Source organism: Narcine bancroftii, chromosome 1 (assembly GCF_036971445.1).
Source record: "Narcine bancroftii isolate sNarBan1 chromosome 1, sNarBan1.hap1, whole genome shotgun sequence".
NCBI classification, from domain to species: Eukaryota; Metazoa; Chordata; class Chondrichthyes; order Torpediniformes; family Narcinidae; genus Narcine; species Narcine bancroftii.
Window position 1 is genome coordinate 220,636,278 of NC_091469.1, and position 25,767 is coordinate 220,662,044.

At 43.2% G+C, this 25,767-nt stretch overlaps 1 protein-coding gene across 6 annotated transcripts in view; it reads right to left on the bottom strand.

Annotated features, from left to right (window-relative positions):
• Nucleotides 1–7,700: 7,700 nt before the first annotated feature.
• LOC138739274 (uncharacterized) overlaps nt 7,701–25,767 on the bottom strand; it is a 74,222-nt gene continuing 56,155 nt past the window's right edge. Inside the window, exon 5 of one of the 6 annotated variants that reach the window (XR_011342152.1) lies at nt 7,701–8,018. The gene's annotated coding sequence lies outside the window, so the exon portion shown is untranslated. The remainder of the gene's footprint in view (nt 8,019–25,767) is intronic. The other 5 variants (XR_011342138.1, XM_069891069.1, XR_011342151.1 and 2 more) reach the window with 5 other exon arrangements.

A 25,767-nucleotide genomic window follows, 5' to 3' on the forward strand; every position in this document is an offset into this window, starting at 1 on the left:
GGAGTATAGCCTTCCAAATGGTGGCATTCTCTCTCTCCACCTGGCCATTACCTCTGGGGTTATAGCTGGTGGTCCTGCTGGTGGCTATACCTCTGGCCAGAAAGTACTGCCGCAGCTCCTCACTTATTAACGAGGACACCCGATCACTGTGGATGTAGTTGGGTATCCGAAAAGAGTGAAGATGGTACGCAGTGCCTTAATAACCATCTCTGAGGTCATATTCAAGCAGGGGATGGCAAAAGGTAACCTGGAATACTCGTCCATGATATCAAGGAAATAAATATTCCTGTTAGTCGAGGGTAGGGGGCCATTGAAATCGACACTGAGTCATTCAAAATGGTGTGTGGCCTTTATGAGGTGTGCCTCGCCGGGTCAGAAGAACTGCGGCTTGCATTCGGCGCAGACCCGGCAACGCCTGGTCATAGACCTGACGTCCTCGATGGAGTATGGAAGGTTCCGAGTCATGATGAAATGGAACAATCTCATAATTCCGGGGTGACAGAGGTCATTATGGAGGGCTTGGAGATGGTCAAGATGCACACTGGTGTACATTCCCCTGGAAAGAGCATCAAGAGGTCATTGAGCTTACCTGGTCAGTACAAAATGTCATAGTTGTAGGTGGAAATCTCAAATCTCCACCTAAAGATCTTGTTCTTTATTTTACCCCTCAGTTTTGTGTTGAACATGAAGACGATGGCTCGTTGGTCCATCAGCAGGGTAAACCTTTTCCTGGTTAGGTAATGGTGCCAATGGTTCACTGCCTCAACAATCGCCTGCGCCTCCTTCTCGACAGAGGAGTGTCGCATCTCAGGGCCGTGAAGGGTGCGGAAAAAATGCTACTGGCCTGCCTACCTGGTTGAGTGAGGAGGCCAGTGTGAAGTCAGAGGCATCGCTCTCCACCGGAAGGGGATGGATTCATCCACGGCATGCATAATGGCTTTAGCAATGTCCCCTCTGATATGGTGATAACGGGAAGGTTGTGGACTTTATCAAGGGGTGGGCTTTATTGGCATAATTGTGCATAATACGAAAACAGCCCCAGGCACCTCTTCAGTGCCTTCAGGGTGTTTGGTAGCAGGAGCTCCATCAGGGGTCGCATTCGGTCGGGGTCCGGGGCAATGCCACCGTGTGCCCCAATGCATCCAAGTAGGGCCAGGTGATTTGTGTTGAAGGCACATTTGTCCTTATTATCGGTCAGATTAAGGGACTTTGCCATCTGCAAAAATATTGCAAGGTTTGGATTGTGGTCCTGCTGGTTATGACCGCAGATGGTGACATTGTCTAAATAAGGGAACATTGCTGTCAGGTTGTGCATGTCTACCATCCGATCCATCACCCATTGGAAAGTGGAGACGATGTTTGTGATGCCGAAGGGAACCCTGTGGAAGAGCTTGCCATTGGCCTCGAACCCCTATATATATATTATATATATATATATATATATATATATATATGGTCTCCCGGGAGGAGGGAGAGCTGGTGGTATGCCAACTTGAGGTCAGTGGTCTAAAAGATCTGGTATTGAGTAAACTTATTGACTATGTCGGCTATCTTGGGAAGGGTATATCCATCCAACTGTGTGAAGGGATTGATGGTTTGACTGTAATCTATTACCATCCGGGTCTTGCTCCCATCCCTGACCACCAAGATGTAGGCTCTCTAGGGACTGGAGATAGGGGTGATGATCCCTTCCGACAGGAGTCATCGAACCCCGGCCCATATGAACGCCATATGCTTGGTGATGTAGCGCCTACTTTTGGTGGCTATGGGTCTGCAGTCCGGGGTTAGGTTAGCGAATAATGATAGAGGGGACACCCGAAGGGTGGAAAGCCCATAGGACAGTGCTGGGGAGCTGTGGGAGGGAGGGTAGTCAGTGAGTTGCGGGTTCTACACTGTGAATGGTGGTTGTGGGCCCCTGAATGCTATCGTCACACTCCTGAACTGACTTTGGAAGTCAAGGCTCAGGAGGACTGGCATGCAGAGCTGGGCATGACCAACAGGGAAAGCTCATTGTAATGTTCTTTCCCCACCATCAGAGATGCAACACAGTACCCGCAAATGTTAGTTTTGTGGTTCTTGGCAGCCATTGATATAGAACCGCTGGTTGGCCAGACAGGAAGCGAGAGTCTGCAGGCCATGTCAGGGTGGATGAAGTTCTTGATACTCCCACTGTCGAAGAGGCAGTTAATTTTGTGCCCATTCATCTCTATTTCTATCATGGAGTGGGCGATTTGATGAGGGTTGGCCTAGTTCAGCGTAATCGATGCCAGGAGTTGAGCGTCATTGGTGGCGCAGATGGAGAGTCTCAATGTACAAAATGGCAGCATCTGTTTTGACCATGCGGTAATCACTGCCGAGGTCAATGGAGAAGACAGAAACTGCGCCTCCATGGGGTGGGGTCATGGAGCCAGACGAAAGTGGGCAATAGCGGTGCTGTCCACGTGGAGGGCGGCGGTGGCAGGTAAGTTGGCACTCCTGTCGCCACGCATGCGGTCGGCACTGAAAGTGAGGGTGGGCCCCACTCATCAGTCATACACACTGTACTGCTTCGTGGGGAGGTCCTGGCTTTACATACCCGCTGATAATGCCCCCTCTTACCGCAGCCGGAGCTGGTAGCACCTTTTGTGGGGAAGAGTCGTCACGGGTGCTTCGCTTGCCCACAAAAGTAGCACTTCGAGTGCTCGGCCGGCACGGCCACAGCGGTCGGGTCAGCAGTTGCAGGTGCCATCACCCAAGATGGCGACGTTAGCAGTGCACATGTGGTGGACCTGGATTTTCCTGCAATTGACTTCGATGATGCTGGGCTGAGTCTAGCGATTTGGTTAACTGCACAGTCTGTTTCAGTGGCAGTTGGTCCTCTTCAAGCAGACACTGCCTGATGTAATCAGACCTCAACTCCGATGCACTGGTCCATTGGCACAGGAGCCACAGGGCTATCCCAACAGTCTTTTCCCAGCATGAACAGGGCACGACTCACCGGGCTGCTGTTTTCGGGATACCAGGAGATAGAGCGAGTACACTTCATTGAGATTTGGTTTGTAGAGGGCTCAGAGTTCAGCTATCGCCTCTGTGTAAGTAGCACAGCTCTTTATGGCCTGAAAAGCTCTCTGGCCGACTCTTGCTTGTCGGACCTTTAGCTTTTTCTCGTCGGAGTTCACCAATTCGGCAGCGGCTTCGAGAAAGTTATCGAAGCAGCTGATCCACTGCTCATAGTATTCCGATGGTCCTGGGAGTTGGGGTTCCACTTCCAACCGATCGGGGCGCAGCAATTTCTCCATTACCGGAGAGACGTTATTGTATGTATTAAAATGATAGGCTCTATCAATAACCATAGAGTCGTGAACTGAAGGAACGATCGGCTTTAATACACACAAGACCTTGGCTGGCCCGGATCCAGGTACAGGAATGCCGGAAAGGGGGAGGTAGCTCAACCTTTATGGCCAGGGCAAAAGGGGAGGAGTCTTAGGGGATGATTCATTAGTGGGCGGGGCTCATATGTACAGTAGCCGGTAGAGGCTATACAGGGGAGGAAAACCTATCAGTGAACACTGTTTATGGAGTTAGGTAAGAAATTATGCTGATACTGTGCATGTAGTTTAATTCACAAAAATACTGAAGTGACTCAGCAGATCGTGCAGTGAACATGCCCAATTCTGACCACGTAGAAAGAAAAACGAATATTCTGTCCCTTTAATTTAATATTTGCAATGAATAAATTCAAATATGTCACATATAGTAGAAGGCATATGATTATTTTGGAGAACTGTTTTGTTCTTACAGAAAAATAAGTTGCTACATTTTCTGGTAAACCTGCCACACAGTTTATTTACCACCTATGCCTTCTGGTGTAAAAATGCCTTACTGCCTTTGGGCATTATGCAATTAATTTGTGCCACCAAATTGGTCCTAAAATCCTCTGCTTAATTTTTTAGTAGCTGTGTACACGGCAAGGATGTGTGCAAAAGTTTGCTGTACGTACACTAATTGCATCATTTATGGCCAATATAAATTTTTATGACCATAGTCAAATTCGAACCTGACTACACACTGAAGATCTGGTGTCATTTTTAACCTTTATGAAAGGGCGAGAACTTTGATGAGAGTGAATGCTGTGTGTAACCATCTTCTAGAGCAGTGATTTTCAAATTGTCGCCCTGAACTCACATTCCACCTTGAGTAATCCCAATGCCATAAGTGCTCTGCGATTAGTTAGGGATTGATGAAGGTGGTGTGAGGATGCGGAAATAAAAAGGTTGAGGACCACTGCTCTAGACCCAATTGTTATTGAAATATTTTGCGTGAGAAAAATTGCCATTGGCCCATTTCCTTTGGAGAAGTACTCAAGATGGCAGAGGCTGACAGCATCGAAACCACGCTGCTGAAGATCCAACTGCGCTGGGTAGGTCACGTCTCCAGAATGGAGGACCATCGCCTTCCCAAGATCGTGTTATATGGCAAGCTCTCCACTGGCCACTGTGACAGAGGTGCATCAAAGAAGAGGTACAAGGACTGCCTAAAGAAATCTCTTGGTGCTTGCCACATTGACCACCACCAGTGGGTTGATATCGCCTCAAACCGTGCATCTTGGCGCCTCACAGTTTGGCGAGCAGCAACCTCCTTTGAAGAAGACCGCAAAGCCCACCTCACTGACAAAAGACAAAGTAGGAAAAACCCAACACCCAACCCCAACCAACGAATTTTCCCTTGCCACCGCTGCAACCATGTCTGCCTGGTACGCATCGGACTTGTCAGCCACAAACGAGCCTGCAGCTGACGTGGACATTACCCCTCCATAAATCTTCGTCCGCGAAGCCAAGCCAAAGAACAAAGAATCACAGAGCACTTATGGCCTAGGGAATTCTTAAGGTGAAATGTGAGTTTTAAAAATAAGGTTGCCCACCTCCGATCGAGAGGCTCTGTTTTGATTTTGGCATCTGTCAATATGTCCACCATTGAAGTTAGCCATGAAAAGTGTCAATGGTGTTGCCATTGACACTTTTCATGTGCAAGGTAAAATCTTTGTTCTAATTTGGTGAAGGGCTCCCTTATTACCTATCTCCATGATTATGGTGTCCAGTCATTTGCCAGAAATTCAGAGTACCAGATCCCATTTATATCACACCACTCATGGCATAAGCAATCTATTTCATCCTCAGCCAGTAGTGAAAGGAATGTAAGGTAGCTTGGCACAATTTGTGAGCTTCTCTTAGAATTACAAGTGCAAGGAATATCTGGGAATTACGCTAATTGTGGACATGATCTTTGGTGTATTGTGCTTGCAATAAAATCACCATCCTAATTTTTCTCTGAAAAAGTTTCAGGACACCGTTCCAAAAACAGATGTCCCAAATTTTAGGCTGACCTCCCAGTTCAGACAAAGGGTCCGTGATGTGGAAGGAAAACCTGAAAGTCGGCACATACCATGGCTGAAGTAAAAACACAACGCTGGAGAAACTCAGCTGGTCAAACAGTGTCCTTTACATAGCAAACGTAAAAATACAGAACTGACGTTTTGGGGTTGAGTTCCTTATCAAGGTATGCAAGAATGTCAACAGGCATCTCAATAAAAGAGGGTGGTTGCCAAGGCAGGAGGTAATAGGTGAAAAAGGGAGGGAGGGCACAGTAGCAAGCAAGGGGAGGAGGGGTGGCTGGATGAAAGGGAAGAGTGGGAGGAGAGCTGGGGGGGGTGGGGTGGTAGAGGAGAGCAGGTTAGCAGAAACTGAAAAAGTTGACGTTAACGTCATCTGGATGGAGAGCACCCAGACGGGTGATCATGGTGGGATAGTATATAAGGCCTGGACAGACATGTGAGCGTGGGAGTGTGACACAGAGCTATTGGGAGGTCTCTGTCACAGCTGCGAATGGAGTGAAGGTGCTCAGTGAAGTGATCTCCCAGTCTGCGCCCAGTCTCTGATGTAAAGGCCATAAAGGGTGGACTGGATACAGAAAATCAATCCTCCGGATACACAAGTGAAGCATTGCTTCACTTGAAAGGCTTGTTTGGGGCCCTGAACTGTGGTGAGGGAGGAGGTGTGGGTGCAAGTATGGCTCCTCCTGTGGCCACTGGTGAAAGTGCCAGGTGCAGGATGATTGGCAGGGAGGGGTGAGTGCACAAGGAAGTCAAAGAGGGAGCGGTCCCTCCGGAAGGCAGAGAGGTGATGATGTGTCTGAAAGTGGGGTCCCGTTGTAAGTCTTGGAAATTCCAGAGGATAATGTGTTGGATGTGGAGGCTGATAGGGTGGTAGGTGAGGACAAAGGGGATTCTGTGTTTGTTGTGTCTGGGGGCAGAAGGGGCCAGATGTGGAACTCTTATTTTTTTTCAATAGATAGTGACTGACTGCTGAGTATTTTTCACCCAGTTTTCTGTTTTTCCTCTGGAATCAAAGTTCAAATCATGGTACGTTTTAAAATTAATAATGTCAAGAGCAGATTTACTGTAACCTTAGTCTGACCACTGAGCAGCTTTGCTTTTTGTTACCACATTACAAAATTGCATAGTTGACAGTAAAAATTCATCATGGGTTTCTTTCCGAAAATTAGTGCTGTTTTTACAGTACCAAAAGTAATGGTTTATATCCATGCTGAATTGGCAGCACAAGGCAGTCCGATAGTTTGAATTGCACTGATGTTAAACTTACATTCAAAATGGAATGCTTGGGAGATGTTTTAGTCTGTGCACTGGCAATCCCATTGATATTGTTGAATGATACCCAGTATTCTAAGTTTGTTTTGCAATTTTTCTTTTCATACCATTTTGCAAAGGTGCATGTCTGACAGACAATGCTACTTGTTAAAAGTGCATCCAGTATTGCAGTGGAGATCATAATAACTGCACTGTTAAACTCGTGAAACTGACGTATTCTTGCAGGATCCATACATTTTGACACAGCATGCACCACAGTATGGGAATGCACAACAGAAATTCTGGTTAGATGTAAAGTCCTTACAAGGCTGGAGTCTGGAATATTGAAAGCCAAACGCCTGGAGCATTTCTTGCAGAGAAATTTAGATCATCCATTGATGAGAACCTGGAAACCTGGGCTATCTGTCAGTAGTCAGCCTGAAGCCCATAACAGTCTTAAATGCCTTACAATAAGCGATCTGATATTGAAAGGCTTGCAGGAGGCATGACAATGTGCTTGTTTATAAAATACACATACAGTAGTCCCCCCTTATCCTAGCGGATGCCTGAAATTGTGGATGGTACCGAACCTTACATATACTATGTTTTTTCTTATACATACACACCTTTGATAAAGTTTAATTTATAAATTAGGCACGATAAGAGATTAACAACAATAACTAATAATAAACTAGAACAATTATAACAATATAAAAAAAAGTTACTTGAACACAAGCACTGTGATACCACGATGGTCGATCTGATAACCAAGACAGCAACTAAGTGACTAACAGATGGGTTGCATATACAGCGTGGATACACAGGACAAAAAGATGGTTCACATCCCGGGTGGGATGGCGTGTGATTTCACCACACTACTCAGAACAGTGCACAATTTAAAACTTATGAATTGTTTATTCCTGGGATATTCCATTTAATATTTTCGACTCGTGGTTGACAGCGGGTAACTGAAACTGCGGAAAGTGAAACTCCACTCTGCTGATGGTATAAATGTGCTGATAAACAAGGTTCATTTGGAAGAAATAAGTATAGCCATCAGTATTGGTGTGGTTAACTCCATTAGTTTCACAGTTTATTAAGGAACATATGGAGAAAAATTTACATGAAACATTTTCAGATATAGTTGAGATATTCAAAACCTCTTTAAATGTAGTAATTTTCCAAAATATGATTTAAAAAGTGCCTAATTTTAAATACATTTACAATTTGCTTTAGAGCAGTATGATTCTGCATAATCTTATTTGTACTTTCTAGAATCAACAGTGCTATAAGTAATGGGATTTAAATGCAATAAACTGGATTTCTTTTGTATCTTGGATTTGATCTTCAAATCTTCAATTTCCTTTATCTGTGTTCTCCAGCAGTTTTCTTATCCCTGAAACAAGTTTAAACTTGAATTGATGTATGCAAATGAGCTAACATTCATAAATGAAGCTGTTTTTGAATACACTTAGATAAATAATTCAAAATTAAAGAGAAATTATGGTTAACCCTTTATTCCTAGTGGCTTCAGAATGCTTCATTAAAAAAAAAATCATCCAGCCCTTGTACAATATGTACTGCATGTGTAGCAAGGATGATTAGAGTTTATAATAAGAGGAACTTAAGTGTCTGTGACATAGATTTTCAGACCAAATAACTGACTGCCATGTATAAGAATGTTGCACAGCTTCACAATTTAATTCACATGCATATCAGAATGTGATATTGGCCTGGGTTGTTGGATGAGATATGCATGACCAGGAGTTCTGAGAAGGAATATAAAGCAGACAGAAACCAAAGGCCCTTTCGTGCCAAGCCTTCACCTGGAGGCTGGCTACAAGCGTGGAGGGAAAAAATATAAGCTTACCTTCAGAACCTTTGACGAAGTGACTGGTCGATGCCAATGGAAGGAAAACAAAATGGAAAATGAACAATTGTATTTACTTGAGGAAACATGATGTGTCCTTTAGTGGATGAAATTATTCTGCATGAGGTGCAACGTCACCAGGCCGCCCCTAGCCAGCCACTTGCAGCGGTATTACATTCATGCTAGGTGGAAGAGCGCAGCACTCCGCCGATGACACATCCCCCAAGAGGGATGGCAGTCGCCACCTTGGAACCGGCCACAGCGTATTCATGGAGGTAAGTCTCCCGACGTAAGGGCGAAGAATCTCCACTTTTAGACTCATGCTTTTTGACTGCAGGAAAAACCCTTAAGTAACATTGTGAGATAAGATTCCCCAATCAGTTTGAATTTAATGCATGATCAAGGGTCATTGGAGGATAAAGGGATGTGGTGCAAGTAACACAGTTGTGGGCTGGCAATGACCATTTGCTCTGTTTGTTTTCAGTGATAAATGCTTCTTGCCTTTGGTCCTATCCATATATAGGAGTGTTATAACTTGTACATTACACTTTCCTGTGGTAATATTTTGAATGGCCACTTTCATTAATATTTCCCATGTATTTTTATTACTGTTCTTGCAATGTGTTTTTTTTTGGTTTACATTCAGGTACATGAAATAAAACCTCACTAAAAAGTAAAAGTGAGCTTCAAGGAATGCTCTTCAATAAAATATATATTGCCATCTTAAAAGTGTTTCTGTGATTGTAAAGCTTTTTTTTCCTTTTTTTGATCGGTCATTTGACCTGATCAATCAAAACCCCTGTGTTCTAGTCTGCTGTCATCTTGCATGGCTCGTTACCAATACATTCCGAACTTTTGACGAAGTGACTGGTCGATGCTAATGGAAGGAAAAGAAAATGGAAAATGAACAATTATATTTACATGAGGAAACATGATGTGTCCTTTAGTGGATGAAATTATTCTGCATTCGAGGCAGTATCACTAATGTGTTGTAATTTTGGGGCATGCATCACCCCTGCGGAATGCACATAGCGAAATTATGAAAGTATCTACAAAAGTGTTTTTTTTTTCTCAATAGTATACACTCAAATCTTCTCCCTGAGGTGCATTAGCATTAAATGAACAATAATGTACTTTCACTAACATTTGAAAGATTTCAAGGTTGAATCACAGGAGGGCTGTTACAAAATTTTAAGATGTATGGAGTAAGATGAAAGTCAGTGCCATACACAGAAAATGTGCTCAATAAAGAATAAACAAGTGAGATAATTATATAAAGTGGCATGGGGTTAAAAGTAATGTAACTCAGCGGCAAATACTGCGTACCTTTTTGTCTCGATTTATATTTGACTTGGGGACGGGGAGGAGGGAGCTCTTCTGAACACCATAAGATAAACAGCTTGTCAACTAACAAAATAAATGGGGAATATTTGTGGACTAATGGGTAAAGGGCTGGTGAGCAGGAATGTGACGTGATGCTTTTTTGGGAGTTAAAGAATGGGATAATACACAACGAGAGGTAATTTATTGATGTCGATAGAATGCTGATAACATCAGCAGCTCTTCTACACCTCCTGATTGTTATTCCCAGGAATTCTTCCTTAATCCTCATCTCTGAATGCTGAACCTATAAATATGAATTATCAAGTAATATCCTATCTAATCTATGAAAAACTACCAGAGTATCTCTCAAACTCAATTGTGCAAATGTACAATTTTTAGACATTACAGACACCAAATCAATTCTAATCTGGTGTCCAAAGTGTATGGTGAGAATAGAAATAACTGCCATATTGGTAACGTTCTGACCATTAATTAACTCTTCACTGGAATGCACAGAAGTGAACAATGCCATCAGACAATGTGCAATGCTGAACACCAGCATAGCCACATTAGAAGAAACTCTCCAGCTAATGTCTAAAACTCACACATCCATTCAGTGGAGGAAAGGCATTCCAGCCTATCAAAAGCAGCATTTCAGACGATCTTGTTCCTTAACATTATTTACCAGTCAATTTCTACTGACAAGGCTATAATCATGCAGAGGTTTGGTGATTTATTGTATTATTTAAAGGAATTTTAAAAATTCAGTTTACTTGTCACAGAACACCTCGTACAGTGGGGAAGGCTCTTCTGCAAGCAAAATAACAGGCATGTCAAGAGCACAATTTATGAGAGGGCTGGCTAGTTAGGTGCTGATGCCTTGACTTCAAGGTCCTGCACAACTGGGTGCAATATAGACATTCCAAGAATGGAGCATGACTAGGACAACAAAACAGACTTTGAGTAAGATGAGGTATCACAGTTAGCGTAGTGCTTAGCACAATGCCGTAACAGCGCCAGCGACCGAGACCAGGGTTCGAATTCCGTGCTGTCTGTAAGGAGTTTCTACATTCTCCCATGTGTCTGCATGGCTTTTCCCTGAGGGCTCTGGTTTCCTCTCACTGTGCAAAATGTACCTGGGGTTGTAGGTTAATTAAGTGGGCAACTCAGGCTCCAGACCTGAAATGTCCTGTTACTGTGCTATATGTCTAAATATAATTTTAAAAGGAGGGGGAAGTAGAAGAAGCAAAACTTTGCTGAAATGTTCAAGGAGAAACCTAAAGGAGAAGAGTCACCTATAAGCTTAATTCTGGTTTGCTCAGGAGTATTTTTCCCTGAAAGATTTGGGAGTGAAGTCAAACATGAAACATAATCCAGCAAGTCCAACTACACATCGTCAATAACCCACTGTTCTTTTATCAACATTAAAGGTCCTCTAACCTGATGTCCAAACACAATTTCAAAAGGGTTTAAACACCTGCACAGGCTCCTTTGCTGCAAATAACAATAAATGAATACCTTCATCCCAATCTTTCCCATTCTCCAGACAATAAATCCTCATCATATTTTTTTAGAGCAGAATGAAATCTTTCCAAAGCTCCCTGAGATTCAGGATGGTACGCAGATGAAGTGGTCTGTTTTATTCCCAACTCATAAATCAACTGCTGAAACAACCCAGACATAAAGTTAGATCTTTGATCACTCTGAATCTCTTTAGGTAATTCAAAAACTGTGAAAAATCTTTCCAGACTCTTTACTACCATTTTGGCTTTAATATTCCTTAATGGTATAGCCTCTGGAAATCTCGATGCTGCACACATAATTGTTAATAAGAACTGATTCCCAGACTTAGTTTTCATCAGGCGACCTACACAATCCACAATAGCCCTAGTGAAAGGTTCCCCAGCAACAGAAATCGGTTGTAATGTAGCCACTGGAGAACCCTGGTTAGGTTTCCCCACAACCTAACAAAAATGACATGTCTGGCACCAATTTACAACATCCTTCCTCAAACCAGGCCAGAAAAAACTGTCTCAAATCTTATTCATGGTTTTCTTTACACCAAGATGTACTGGGGGCTAGATTTAAAATTTCATTCCGGTAATTTCTAGGAACAACCACCTGATGAATCTTCCCCCACTCTTCATTAGCAGGAATATCAAGAGGTCTCCATTTTCTCATCAACAATTCACCCTTCAGTAATATTCACAAGACATTTCTTTAATCTCCTGCTTACTGCTTTGTCCCTTAAGTTAACAAGATCTTTATCTATTTTCTGTTGCTGAATTAACTTTTTCCTTGACAAAGATAAATCCTCACTCACACTTACCCTGAACTTTCAAAACTATTTTACAAGCACTGGGCAAGTCTCTATTAACTGGATCTTCTTCAGTTCTCATCATTTTCTTAATCACAGATCTTGTCACAGCACATGCAGGATATATCTCACAATCCTCTTCAACTTCAACCTTACTCGGCCTATTTGTTATTCTCAGAACTGACCCAACTTTATCCTCTGCCAAATCATTCCCTTATTAAAATGAGACACCCTTCATGCATAAATTTGAAATTACTCCTACTACAACAGGTCCTTTAACTAATTCTGAATTCAGCACTATGTTGTAAAGAGATATTGACACCACCTCACCTCCAACACCTTTAATCAAAGTTGTCTCCCCTGTGTCAGTCCTTTGATCAAGAGTTAAAACATTCTCCAATAATAGTGACTGCGCATCCCTGTATCTCTAAGAATTTTAACTGGAACCTGTGATTCTCCCTCCTTTACTGAAATAAAGCCCTCTGACACAAAAGGTTTGAAAACCATGACACCCTTACCAGGTTTGGAACATCTGCTCTCCTTAATTTCATCTGTCTGACACATGCTTCTGGTAAAACCTCCTTTTCTCATTTCTTTTTCAACACTAGACAATTTGCAATAACATGACCAGGTTTCTTACAAAAATGACATACAAATCCAGAAGTTCTGTCCTTTCCCACCTTACCTTAATCTTTTCTCTTAACATTCTCCCCAGACTTAATTTCAGGTTTACTAGTTTGCTCCACATTAACCCTCTGAACAGGTTTACTAATCTGTTCCACATTAACTCCCTGAAAAGGCCTACTATTCTGGAATGTATTTTTGTGAATCAGGGCATAATAATCCTCCAACCTAGCCGTTTGTTGCCACGTCCCCACATCTCTTTCTTCCAGGTATAATTTAATCTAATTTGGAACACATCTTTTAATTTTCTCAATTAATACCAATTCTCTCAACCTGTCAAAGTCATTATTTATTCCTTCTGAGGTGCATCAACGGTCAAAACATACAGATTTTCCCAGAGTAAAATCCATATACGATTGGTTCCATGTTTTCACCAAACTCCTCAATGGCTTCAGGAACCAACCCATAAGCCTTTAATACTACTTGTATAACCGTATCATAATTTGTCACTTGCTTTGTAATCAGACTAGAGGATGCAATTTGTGCTTTTCCCTTCAATACACTTTGAAGCATAAGAGGCCATTTTTCTTTTGGCCATCATGAGCTCTCAGCAACCTTGACAAAAAGCTGAAAATACGTATCTACATCTCCTTCATCAAAAGAAGGAACTAGATTTACCTCTCTACTAGCCGAAAACCTCTCCCCAGGAGTTACAACCTCAATTCTCTTACCACCCTCCATCTCAATTTTTAACATCTCTAATTCTAAATGTCTGTCCCTTTCAATCTGTTCCAAGTCATATTTTCTTTATATATCATCCTCCCTCCATTTTTCAACAACCTCTAACTCATATTTACTGTTTTTCAACTTGATCTGACGCATCTACTCTCTGTTTGTTTCTTAGCCGCCAACACCCTCTTTTTTCTCTTTCTCCTCTTCCGCCCTCAGTTTCTCCAACTTCAATTGCAATTCAAAAGATCCAACCTCTGAAAAACTATCTGTCTTCCTCAAAACATTTTCCCTCACCTATATAATATTTCACTATAATCCTCTGTATTTGTATTTTCCTCATCCAATGCTTGACTTCAGTCAACTTTAATGCCTTAGAAATAACCATCAGTTCCTCTTTGCTCTTGCTCTGCGGCTCTGCAAGTGATCGTTGTTACATCCATTGCTGCTGTTTTTCCACACACACAAGGTTTACATTAGCTTGGAAAAAAACAATTAAGTAATACATTTCAAAAACTCCAAAAGGTTAAGATCCCAAAACTCCAATTTTCAATCCAAAAGGATGAGCCCCCAAAAATGCTATGAGCCCAGAGGACCCCAAAACCCAGCAATGATAGATATTCACCAAGACAAATGGTTACCTAAATAAAAGTTGCTTTTAATTATCTTTAAACAAAAACAGAATCACTCTTTAACTTATCATTTTAACTTAACTAGCCTAACCTAACCCCCTTCTAATTCTAAACACACGTGATTGTAATGTGTAAGTTCATAAAAGTTCTTTGATTCACAGTCTAATCTCACATCTCACTCCTCCAGGTTTACTGGTTGCAGACAATTCTTATACTGTGCACAGAATTGAACATGTATGAATTTCACCAGGATTTGGTGTTTGAGAAGTAAATGGTTACCACTCAGGAAGGTTCTTGTCAGTTTTCAAAGAGAGATTTGTTATTTCTGAACACAAACTAATCCCTTTTAATCAGCCACATCAGTGTCATGCCGAAGAAACCTGTCCCATCAGGGTTTTCTAGATGATAACTTCTTTCTTTCAGGTCACCACAGAGTTCTATTTTGCTTCTCTATAGAGGTACACGATCCTTTATCCAGACATCCAAAATCCAGAAAGCTCCAAAATCCGGCAAGTGGGGTCCAGTTGTCGGGGGAGGCGGCCGAGGGACTGGTGGCCGGGTGTGACTGCCGGGCGGAGGGACCACAGTTGGGAGAGGTGGCTGGGGGAGACTGTCGGGCAGTCAGGGGAGACTGCCGGATGGTCAAAGGAAGGCGGCCGGGGGAGACTGCTGGGCGGCCAAGGGAGACTGCTGGGAGGCCTGGGGAGACTGCCAGGCAGCTGAGGGACCAGTGGCCGGGGGAGACTACCGAGGGACCGGCGGTCGGGGGAGACTGCTGGGCTGCCAAGGGAGACTGCCGGGAGGCCTGGGGAGACTGTCAGGCAGCTGAGGGACCAGTGGCCTGGGGAGACTGACGGGCTGCCGAGGGACCAGCAGTTGGGGGAGGCAGCCAATGAACTGCAGTTGGGGGAGATGGCTGGGCGTCCGAGGGACCGGCGGTCAGGGGAGACTGCCGGGCGGCTGAGGGGCCAGCGGTCGGTGGAAGTCCAGGCAGCTGAGTGACCACAGTTTTGGGAGGTGGCTGGGCAGCCGAGGGACCAGCAGATGGGGGAGACAGCCAAGGGACTAGCGGTTGTGGGAGATGTCCGGGCAGCCAAGGGACTGGGGTTGGGGAAGGGGTATGAGGGACTGCGGTTGGGCTAGATGGCCAGATGATTGGAAGGGGGTGGGGGTGGATACGGCAGCACAATTCGGGTGGGCTTTCCGAAATCCAGAAAAATCTGAAATTCAGAACCCACTGTCCACCAAGGGTTCCGGATAAAGGATCGTGTACCTGTATTTCAAGTGAAATATTATACAGCTAGTCCTCTCCTCTTGTATGGTCCACAATAGCTTTGACCAGGCTGAACTAAGCACTCACAACCTGTCTTTCAAATGGGATTTTTTCACAAGCTTTCCCACTTGTCCCATTCCAGTCCCAGATGTTGCTGCTAACTGTAAAACTACAGAACTGACTCTCTCCCTCTCCCTCTCTCTCTCACACACACACACTCACTCAACACAAAAAGCCTGTTTGACTCTCTCTGCTTGCAAAACCACATGACCCTCTTAGAACAGCAAGCTGCACTCCAGAGAGCCTGCAGCTCTGAACTACCCCTCTGATCTCTTTCATCTGTTGCTTTTTAAAACAACAATGCATTAGTGAAGCCTCATGGGCACTCCCCAAAGCTTTGCAAAGGCCTCCAGTAGCTGCCCTGTCTGGCTTGAGCAGAGCTCCTGTATTTTAAATGAGATCTGCTCTGTAGTGTTGGTATGTGACCTGCACTAAAAAAAAAACTGCCACACTTTATCTCCCAAAATCATATCTATATACAATATAAACAATCCATTAGAGAATTCTCTTGGGCACTGCTAACCTTGCCTCATAAGGCATATTTTCCAATCCAGGCAACATCCTGGTAAATCTCCCCTGCACCTTCTCCAAAGTCTTCACATCCATCCTGAAATGAGGTGACCAGAACTGAACACAATATACTAAGGGTGGTCTCAACAGAGATTTAGAGAGCTGTAACTCACTTCACCACTCTCGAACTCAATCCCTGACTAATGAAATCCAGCATACCTTAAACCTGCTTAACTATTCAAACAACCTGCACAATCACCTTGAGAGATCCATGGATTTGAACCCCAACCTCCCTCTGTTCATCCACATTGCTAAGTATCCGACCATTAACCAAGTGCCCTTCCTTCAAGTTTGACCACCCAAAATGCATCATCTCACACTTATCCGGATTTAACTCCATCTGCCACTTTTCCACCAACTCTGTATCCTGACTGCATCCTTTTGTAACCTTGAACACTAACCACAATTCCTCCAACCTTTGTATCCCCTGCAAACTTACTTACCCATCCTTCTACATCTTCAATCCCTTTTCCAATATACCCCTGCATTAATATTTCATTTTCAAAACTAATAACTGAACCAACCTCAATTCCTCCTATATAAAATAATGATCCTAACTGTGACTAATATTTGTGGGCATGGGCATTTCTTCACATCTCTCCCATTGGTCTTTATTTTTAGATTATGCCTCCTAGTTTACACTCCCCAGCCAGATTGAAATTATCAACCACACTGTGCATTTTGAAATCATTGGTGAAAGCTCCTCATAGCCTTCCAAATTCCACATCTTTTCTAGAGTATGAGTAATTTGCCTCTGACAATATAGCCCTCGAGATGGTGCACCATCCAGTTAAATCAACGCTACTCTTTATCCAAGGCTATGATTTTTTCTAAGGAGGTGGGTTAATATGTACCACAATCCCCTACCTGTTTTCAGGAATTCTCCTCTATAATCTCTTTTCTTTCTCTGTCGTTCAGTGTGATAATGATGCAGAATGCTATTTTGAGATTTTTTTTCATGAATATCTGAGCTCCTTCTGGAATTTCAGTTTATCTGTTTCAAGGGTACATGATAGATTAGTCAGCATTCATAATTAGTTATGTTAGTGCTTTGCAGTCAGTGCATAGCTCGTGTTTTATTCTGTGGGAACACTAAATACAATTATGTGATTTCACCTCCCCCAACAACTGATAGAATTAGATGTAATCTCAAGTGTGATTTGTTCTTTATTTTGGAGAACAATGTCTTGGATAACACTCGATGGGCCTGCCCAACAACTGATAGAATTAGATGTAATCTCAAGTGTGATTTGTTCTTTAATTTGGAGAACAATGTCTTGGATAACACTCGATGGGCCTGCACCTCAAGATCACTGCCTCATGTTAGCATAGCACTGCACTAATCATCTGTGACTACAAAAGTCCAGCTTGCATTGATCAATTGATCACTAACATCCAACAGCCAACCACTGGAGTTAAGCAAAAAAGTCTGCAGATTCTGGGTTGAGCGTAACACACAAATGTGCAGAAGAAACTCAGCAGGTCATGAAGCATCGATAGGAAGTAAACGGTAACAAACATTTTGGACCCTTGGCCTCCAGCAATGAATTCCATAAAAATTAACAACCCTCTGACGGAAGAAACTTCTCCCCATCTCTGTTCTAAACATATATTGTTTAATCCTGAGTCTGTGCCCCCAGGTCCTAGACTCTTCCATTTACTGGAAGCATCTTCTCCACATCCACTCTATCCAGCCCTTTCAATATTTGCTGTGTTTCAATGAGACCTTCCTCATCCTTCTAAACTCCAACGAGCACAAGCCGTAAGCCATCAAATGCTCCTCATATCCTAACCCTGTCATCTCTCAGATCATCTCATCATCCCCTCTGGTCCCTCTCCAATGCTAGCATATCCTTTCTTAGAATATGGGGCCCAAAATTGCTCACATTACTCCAAATGTGGCCTAACCAATGCCTTGTAAGGCCTTTGCCTTTGTATTCTGGTGCTCTCGAAATGATTGCTCATATTGCATTTGCCTTACTTATGACCGACTCAATCTGCAAGTTAACCTTCAGCCAATGCTACACTGGGACTCCTAGGCCTCTTTGACCTCCATTTTCAGACAATTTTCCTCATTTTAAAAATAGTCTATTTCCTTCTCATAAAATGCGACCACTTCTTCACCCATTCTTCCAACTTATCTAATTCCCCTGACGATTCCTTACTTCCTCAAAACTGCCAACCCCTCCACTTAAATCATCTTCATATTTATTTGCAAACTTGGCCACAAAGCCAATAACTCCCAGCATCTAAATCATTTACAGACAGTGTGAAAAGTAGCACCAACTCCTGCAGAACACCAGTAGTCGCCGGCAGCCAGCCAGAATCGGCCATCTATACCTTCTGTCAGTATTTTTATATCAATAAACCGTGTGAAGCACTAATGTTTACTTCTGTCTTACACATGGGTGAAATTTTTAATCCTATGTACGCTGGCACAAGTAAGTATCTTGTTCTCAAGATGTTAAAATATTTTGGAAGGCTATTTTTCAGTCTATTCCACCTGTGTTATTTTAGTTTGAACTTTTCAGCATTTGATCTTAACTTGTGCCTTACTCCCTTTCTGTTAAATGTTCAGGAGTTGCAATATTGCATTTAATCAAATATTAAAGAACCCAAACAGACAATAAATTTAACAATTGCTGGACACTTACAGATAAGGTTCTGCAAAAGATGCAGTATGGGGTTGAGTTAACTACTTGCAAGGAATGGAAGTGAAAATGAAATGTTCACAGTCTCATGATATGGGAAAAGTCACATGGGACTGAGATGAGGAGAAACTTTTATTCAGAGGGTGATGATCACCACAGAGAGCAGTGGAGGGCAAGTCAATGAATTTAAAAATTAGATTTCTCGGCACTAAAGGGATAATGGGTATAGGGAGATATTGGGAATCATTCTGAGACCATTTTGAATGATGGTGCAGGCTTGAAGGGTCAAGTGACCTATTTAGGCTGCTATTTTTTTTCCATATTGCACACCAACCTTCACAAATGGCAAGCTAAATTTTGCATTTAAATTTAGACATGCAACATACAGTCATTTCAGCCCATGAGACCCTACTGCTCAATTTACACCCAATTAACCTACAGTCCCGGTATGTTTTGAATGGTGAGAGGGAACCAGAGCCCTTAGGGAAAACCCTCATGGGGAGAATGTACAAACGTATAGACAGCACGGGATTTGAACCCCGGTCGCGATTGCTAGCGCTGTAAAGGTGTTACACCAACCGCTATGCCAACCATGCTGCCTCAACTACATTTATTTTCATTAGGATTATATTCTTGACTCCATTCTTCATCAGCTTTGACCATGTGTCACCATGCTGATCATTTCCCAAGCCAAGATCACTCTTCAACCAAGAGCCAACCCTAGTTCAGTTGCTTGTTAAACAAATCTGGCAGTAGCTACCTGTTTAGACAATGATGTGCATGACATTCTGAAAACTTTTGTATTCATATAATATGGCAAATTAAAAATGGTGCTTCATGTTGAATGATGGAGGATGTGTGCAGGAGTGGGAAGAACTGAAGGTACAACAGGAAAAGCTCTAATTCCCACACCAAAGACAAGTACTTCAAGGATATAATGTGAAGTAACCTCCCCCCCACCCCATAAAAACAGTTAAATTTACTTTGCTCTGAATGATCTCTTGTGCTATGTGACACTCTGAAATATATTTCAGTATTTTTCTTTCACTGTTTCTGTTAGGAATAATTTCCATCCCAGAGTTAGGGATTTATCAAGAAGTCCTATGTGTGTATGCTACAGCACCTACAGATGCTTACTCAGGGTAATTTAAGTTTGAACTATTGCATCCTCTCTGGTTTTGCCTCGAGCATTTTTTCACTTACATGAATGTATTTAGTTTTACATGATTCGTTGATAGTCAACACAGTCAAGTAGATGTTGAGGGCACAGCTGATTTGTTAGTTGCTACAAGCAATTCTCAGATCATACGACTATCCCAACATTGAAACTGGTAAATTCTACTGCGAAGCCAAAGAAACCAGATGTCACGAACAGTTCTTATTTGTTAAAATTGCCAGAGACGGTAACATCTTAAGGAGTTAGCAGTGAGACTTTTTATTGTAAAAAAAAGCTCTCTGCTTCCTTTTCAATTCACTGATTCACAGTCCACAAAAGAATCAGGATTCCTAAGCATTAGGGAAAAACTGGATTTTCATATTACTGCATAATTTTCTGCCTTTGTATTGATACTAATCTGAGAGATGTTATCACATTCAACTGTATTCTCCCATTCTTATGGGTGAAGGCAGCTACTTACAGTGGGAAAAAGCGTGTTGGATTTTTTTTCCTCTCAAGAGGTGTTGGCTTATAGCTTGATAAATTTCTGCAATGAGCTGTAGTGGTTTTGCTTGTTTTTGTTCACTGTACTTTGCACTGCTCAAAGGAGACACATATGGTGCCCTGTGTCTATGCCATTATCTTGTTACAGCCTTGTCTCTCCATGACTGGGAGCCAAGAGTTTCAAATCTACTGCTGTAGACAGTGATGCAACTAGAAATGGCTGAGGTCAACAGTGCCTTAATTACTTTAAAATGTCAGAGTACAATAAAATACAACAGTTCATCTGGCAGAAAGCAAATTAGCTTTGACCAGGGTGTAATTACCCTTTTTCTGCACTGGCATTAGAACAGATGAAATCTCTACCTTCACTGTTTGAGGAAAGGCCATCAGAGTACACTCTACTGACAAGGATGCACATTTTGCCATTTTGTGGTGTAATTAATTGGCCTTAGAATAGAATATTTAAATATTTAACTATAATGGAAGAGTGTTGTAATTTGATATTCATCTATAGATGGCTGGAGTTTCACTGAAATGAAAAACTTTCCGTGTTGCTCAATTACTTGTCTTCCAGGAAAAGGTATCAAGATTTAACATTTTGAGGAGAAATATTGTTTTAAATAATGAAAAATACATATTTTTCTTTGTGTTATTCCATGACATTTTTATTTGTGTTATTCCATGAGTGAAGGCCTGAGAGTAATCATAAAAAAATCATCATTAATTTGTTTTTTTTTAATTGAATTTAGTATCTTTCTATTGCTGAAATGTTGCCTTTGTATCGAGAATACAAAGAAAGATTAAGTAGACTTGGTCTTTATTCATTGGAGCATGGAAGGTGGATGGGGAATTTGATAGAGGTATATACATTTATAAGGGGGTTAGATAGAGTAGTTTGGCGAGGCTAGTCCACCACTCATTTTGGATCTCCCGGAGTTTGCGCTGAAGATGGCTGCATGCGCGACGGAAGGCTTGTTTCTTCTCTGGACAGGACGGCTTTGTAAGGTGAGCCTGGTGGGCAGCTCGCTTCTTTGCCAGCAGCTCCTGGATTTCCTGGCTGTTTTCGTCAAACCAGTCCTTGTTTTTCCTGGAGGAGAAGCCCAGTACCTCTTCAGTGGATTGCAGTATGGTAGTCTTCAACTGATCCCAGAGGGTTTCAGGGGACGGGTCCGTGAGGCGGGTTGCAACGTCGAGCTTTGCTTTGAGGTTTGCCTGGAAGTTTCCTCTCGCTTCGTCTGACTGCAGGTTTCCAACATTGAACCTCTTTCTGGGGGCTTTATTGTTCCTGGGCTTTGGCTTGAAGTGAAGGTTGAGCTTGCAGCGAACCAGCCGGTGGTCAGTGTGGCATTCCGCGCTAGGCATGACCCTGGTGTGGAGCACATCTTGTTTGTCACTTTCTCGCACCAGGATGTAGTCCAGGAGGTGCCAGTGTTTGGATCGGGGATGTATCCAGGTGGTCTTAAGGCTGTCCCTCTGCTGAAAAAGGGTGTTTGTAATGACAAGTCGCGGTTCTGCGCAGAGCTCCAACAGGAGGTGCCCATTGTCGTTGCACTTGCCGACGCCATGCTTGCCCAGGATTCCTGGCCAGGTTTCTGAGTCTTTGCCGACACGAGCGTTGAAGTCGCCCAGGATGACAACCTTGTCGGCTGTAGGGGTACGTTGGATGAGGTTGCGCAGGTCGGTGTAGAACTTGTTCTTTTCTGCTGGTTCCGCCTGGAGGGTTGGAGCATAGACACTGATGAGGGTGATGTGACGCTTGTTTTGAAGTGGGAGTCACATGGACATGATTCGGTCCGAGAGGCCTGTCGGAAGGTTTTCGAGTTTGGAGGCAATGAAGCTCTTGACCATGAAGCCTACTCCAGATAGGCGTCGTTCATCCGAAGGCTTGCCAGACCAGTAGAGTGTGTAGCCCGCGCCGCGTTCTTGGAGGCTGCCTACATCTGCCAGGCGGACTTCACTGAGAGCGGCTATGTCGATGTCAAGTCTGAGGAGTTCATGTGCAATGAGGGCAGACCAACGTTCAGGTCGGTGGCTGTCAGCCTTGTCTAGCATGGTTCTGATGTTCCAGCATGCTAGCTTGAGTTTGTGAGCATCTTTTGAGGGGGAGGATGTGGAGGGGGAGGACGTGGAGGGGGAGGACGTGGAGGGGGAGGACGTGGAGGGGGAGGACGTGGAGGGGGAGGACGTGGACCTGTCCTCGGGCCTGCGCAAAGGAGCTTTTAGGTGGAGTGCAGTGCGCGCAGTACTGGCCCCACCCTTTACACCCATGGTTCGTGTGCCGTGGCCAAGCAAGCTGGGACGTGGCAGCGAGGTCCTTGGGTCGTAGGTTTTATATCGGAGTGGCCTTCTCCTATGCAGGTTTCTTACCCGGGCTGCTGAAGATCCAGCTGCGCTGGATGGGTCACGTCTCCAGAATGGAGGACCATCGCCTTCCCAAGATCGTGTTATATGGCGAGCTCTCCACTGGCCACCGTGACAGAGGTGCACCAAAGAAAAGGTACAAGGACTGCCTAAAGAAATCTCTTGGTGCCTGCCACATTGACCACTGCCAGTGGGCTGATAACGCCTCAAACCGTGCATCTTGGCGCCTCACAGTTTGGCGGGCAGCAACCTCCTTTGAAGAAGACCGCAGAGCCCACCTCACGAACAAAAGGCAAAGGAGGAAAAACCCAACACCCAACCCCAACCAACCAATTTTCCCTTGCAACCGCTGCAATCGTGTCTGCCTGTCCCGCATCGGACTTGTCAGCCACAAACGAGCCTGCAGCTGACGTGGACTTTTTACCCCCTCCATAAATCTTCGTCCGCGAAGCCAAGCCAAAGAAGAAAAGAAGATCTTTGGCTTGGCAAAAAGAAAGATAGAGTAGATATAAATAGGCTCTTCTCCTTGAGGGTAGATGGGATTGGAATGAGGGGTCATGAGTTAAGGGTTATGGGGCAAAAGTTTAGAAGTAACATGAGAGGAAGCTTCTTAACTCAGAGAGTGGTGGCTGAGTGGAATGACCTTCCAGAAGAGGTGGTTGCAGCAGGGTCAATTTTGTAATTTAAGAGAAGGTTGGATGAGTGCATGGATGTGAGGGGATTGGAGGGTTTTATGGACAGAGAATTCACTTAAATCAACACGGACTAGAGGGGCCAAGATGGCCTGTTTCCGTACTGTAATTGTTATATTTGTTTATATGGCAAAATAACAATATTAATGAATGTATTTCCAGTAACTGTTCGTGAACTTCACTATTTAAATGGCTAACACATACTGGACTTGATTGTTCAAGTGTGGAAGGTGTTGGATGGAAATGGTTGGTGGGTCTGCATTGATTTTCAATGGTAGTGTGAGTTTGCAACCATTATCATCAGTTGTGCTTCAATTTGGGAAGATTAAAACTGACACATTATTTTGAGATTCCTTCAACTACTGCTTCCTTCTTGTTCTCCGGAGGTTTAATAATGCACAGTGGCATCACTAGGGTTGGTGTCACCCACCCCCCTCCCCCTATGGTATGAGTGTACCGAGAGTAGAAGAAACAGACGTGTGCTCCTTGTATGTCCAGGGTGGCAGCGGCGCTGAGCTGGGTTGGGGGGTAAGGGGAGCATGGGTTTGGACCAGAACGCATTAGAAGGTTCAAAAATGTTTTTGTTGTTATAAATAACTACAGGGTTATTTTTATTTAAAAAAATAATAAATCTCAGCTGAAACACTGCACAAACATTTTATAGACAGTCATTTGGGTGTCACCCCCTCTGATGGTGTCACCTGGTGCAGTCTGCAACCCCCCCACAGCTCCCTGGTGACACCAGTGATAATGCATCAGATGCGGTCCAAGAGAAGCGTTCTTGTCTACACAAATAATACAATAATGCTAAGGAAAACACCATTCTAATCTTGAACAGTGTTTAAATTTTAATGTAGACATCCAGCACGGTAACAGGCCCTTCCAGCCCACAAGCCCATGCCCCCAAGTACTCCAATTAACCACGAATCCCCATGCATTTTGAATGGTGAGAGGAAATGCAGAGCACCCAGCGAAAACCTATGCAGACATGGGGCGCACGTACAAGCTCTTTGCAGACAATGCCGGATTTGAACCTTTGTCCCTGGTTCTCTTTTACTGTAGTGCTAACCACTAGACTAACTGTGCTGCTTGTAAAAGTCAAAATGTCATCCACATAAAGAGTGGAGTCCTGAAAGAAGTTAAATGGACTTTAATGAACAGCAAAGGTAACTCTGTTGCTACCACAAACTAACCTCTTCACCGAAGAGAAAGGAGCTAATCAGGGAGGTTCCTGACTCAATGCAAAAAGATGGAAGAAGAAGCTAGAGGGAGAATTAGGACAAACAACAAACGAAAGTAATGGCAAAGATTGATGTTGATGTGGGAAAATAGGGTGTAAAATCGCAGATAGAATTTAATGCAAGTGTGAGGTGCTGCATTTTGGAAGGACAAACCATGGTAGGACATACAAGGGAACTGGTAGGAGTGAGGTAGATCAGTGAGGTCTGGGAATACCGATAGATAATTTCCTGAAAGTGGTGTCACAGGTAGATAGGGTTGTAAAGAGAGCTTTTGGCATATTGGCCTTCATAATTCAATGTATTGAGTACAGAAGTTGGAATGTTATGGTAAAGTTGCATAAGACAATGGTGAAGCCAAATTTTGGAGTATTTTGTGCAATTTTTGTCACTTAACTACAGCAAAGATATTAATAAAATAGAAACAATGCAGAGAAGATTTACTAGAATGTTGCCCAGACTTCAGGAACTGAGTTACAGGGAAAGGTTAGACAGGTAAGGACTTTATTCCCTGGAATGTAGAAGAATGAGGGGAGATTTGATAGAGGTATTTAAAATTATGAGGTGGATAGAGCAAATGTAGATCATTTTTTTCTCCTCACAGAGGGTAGATGAGATACAACACAAAGGATACGGGTTAAGAGTGAAAGGGGAAAAGTTTAGGTGGAATGTAAGGAAGAACTTCTTCACACAGAGAGTGGTGGGAGTGTGGAACGAGCTGCCAGCTGAAATGGTGAATGCGGGTTCATTTTGAACATTTAAGAAGAATTTGGGCAGATGCATGGATGGGGAGGTATGGAGGGCTATGGACAGGGTGCAAGTCAGTGGACTAGGCAGAAACAAAATGGTTCAGGACAGACTAGAAAGGCTGAATGGGGTCTGTTGCTGTGCTATAATCTTCTATGGTCTAATATACTTGGTGCATGATATTCCTTATTGTTGAATCAATCACAACCAATCATAAATAACTTCATCAACTTTGAGCATGTATCTACATGTTGATTATTTTCAAAGCATTGTTCAATCCTGGTATTGATGGGCGACTCTTTATTCAAAGCAACCAATTTGTAACTGCTGTGCCCTATTTCCGGTGAAGTACAGATATTATTCCTGTTTAGTAAGATTGAGTTTTAACATCAGTGTGC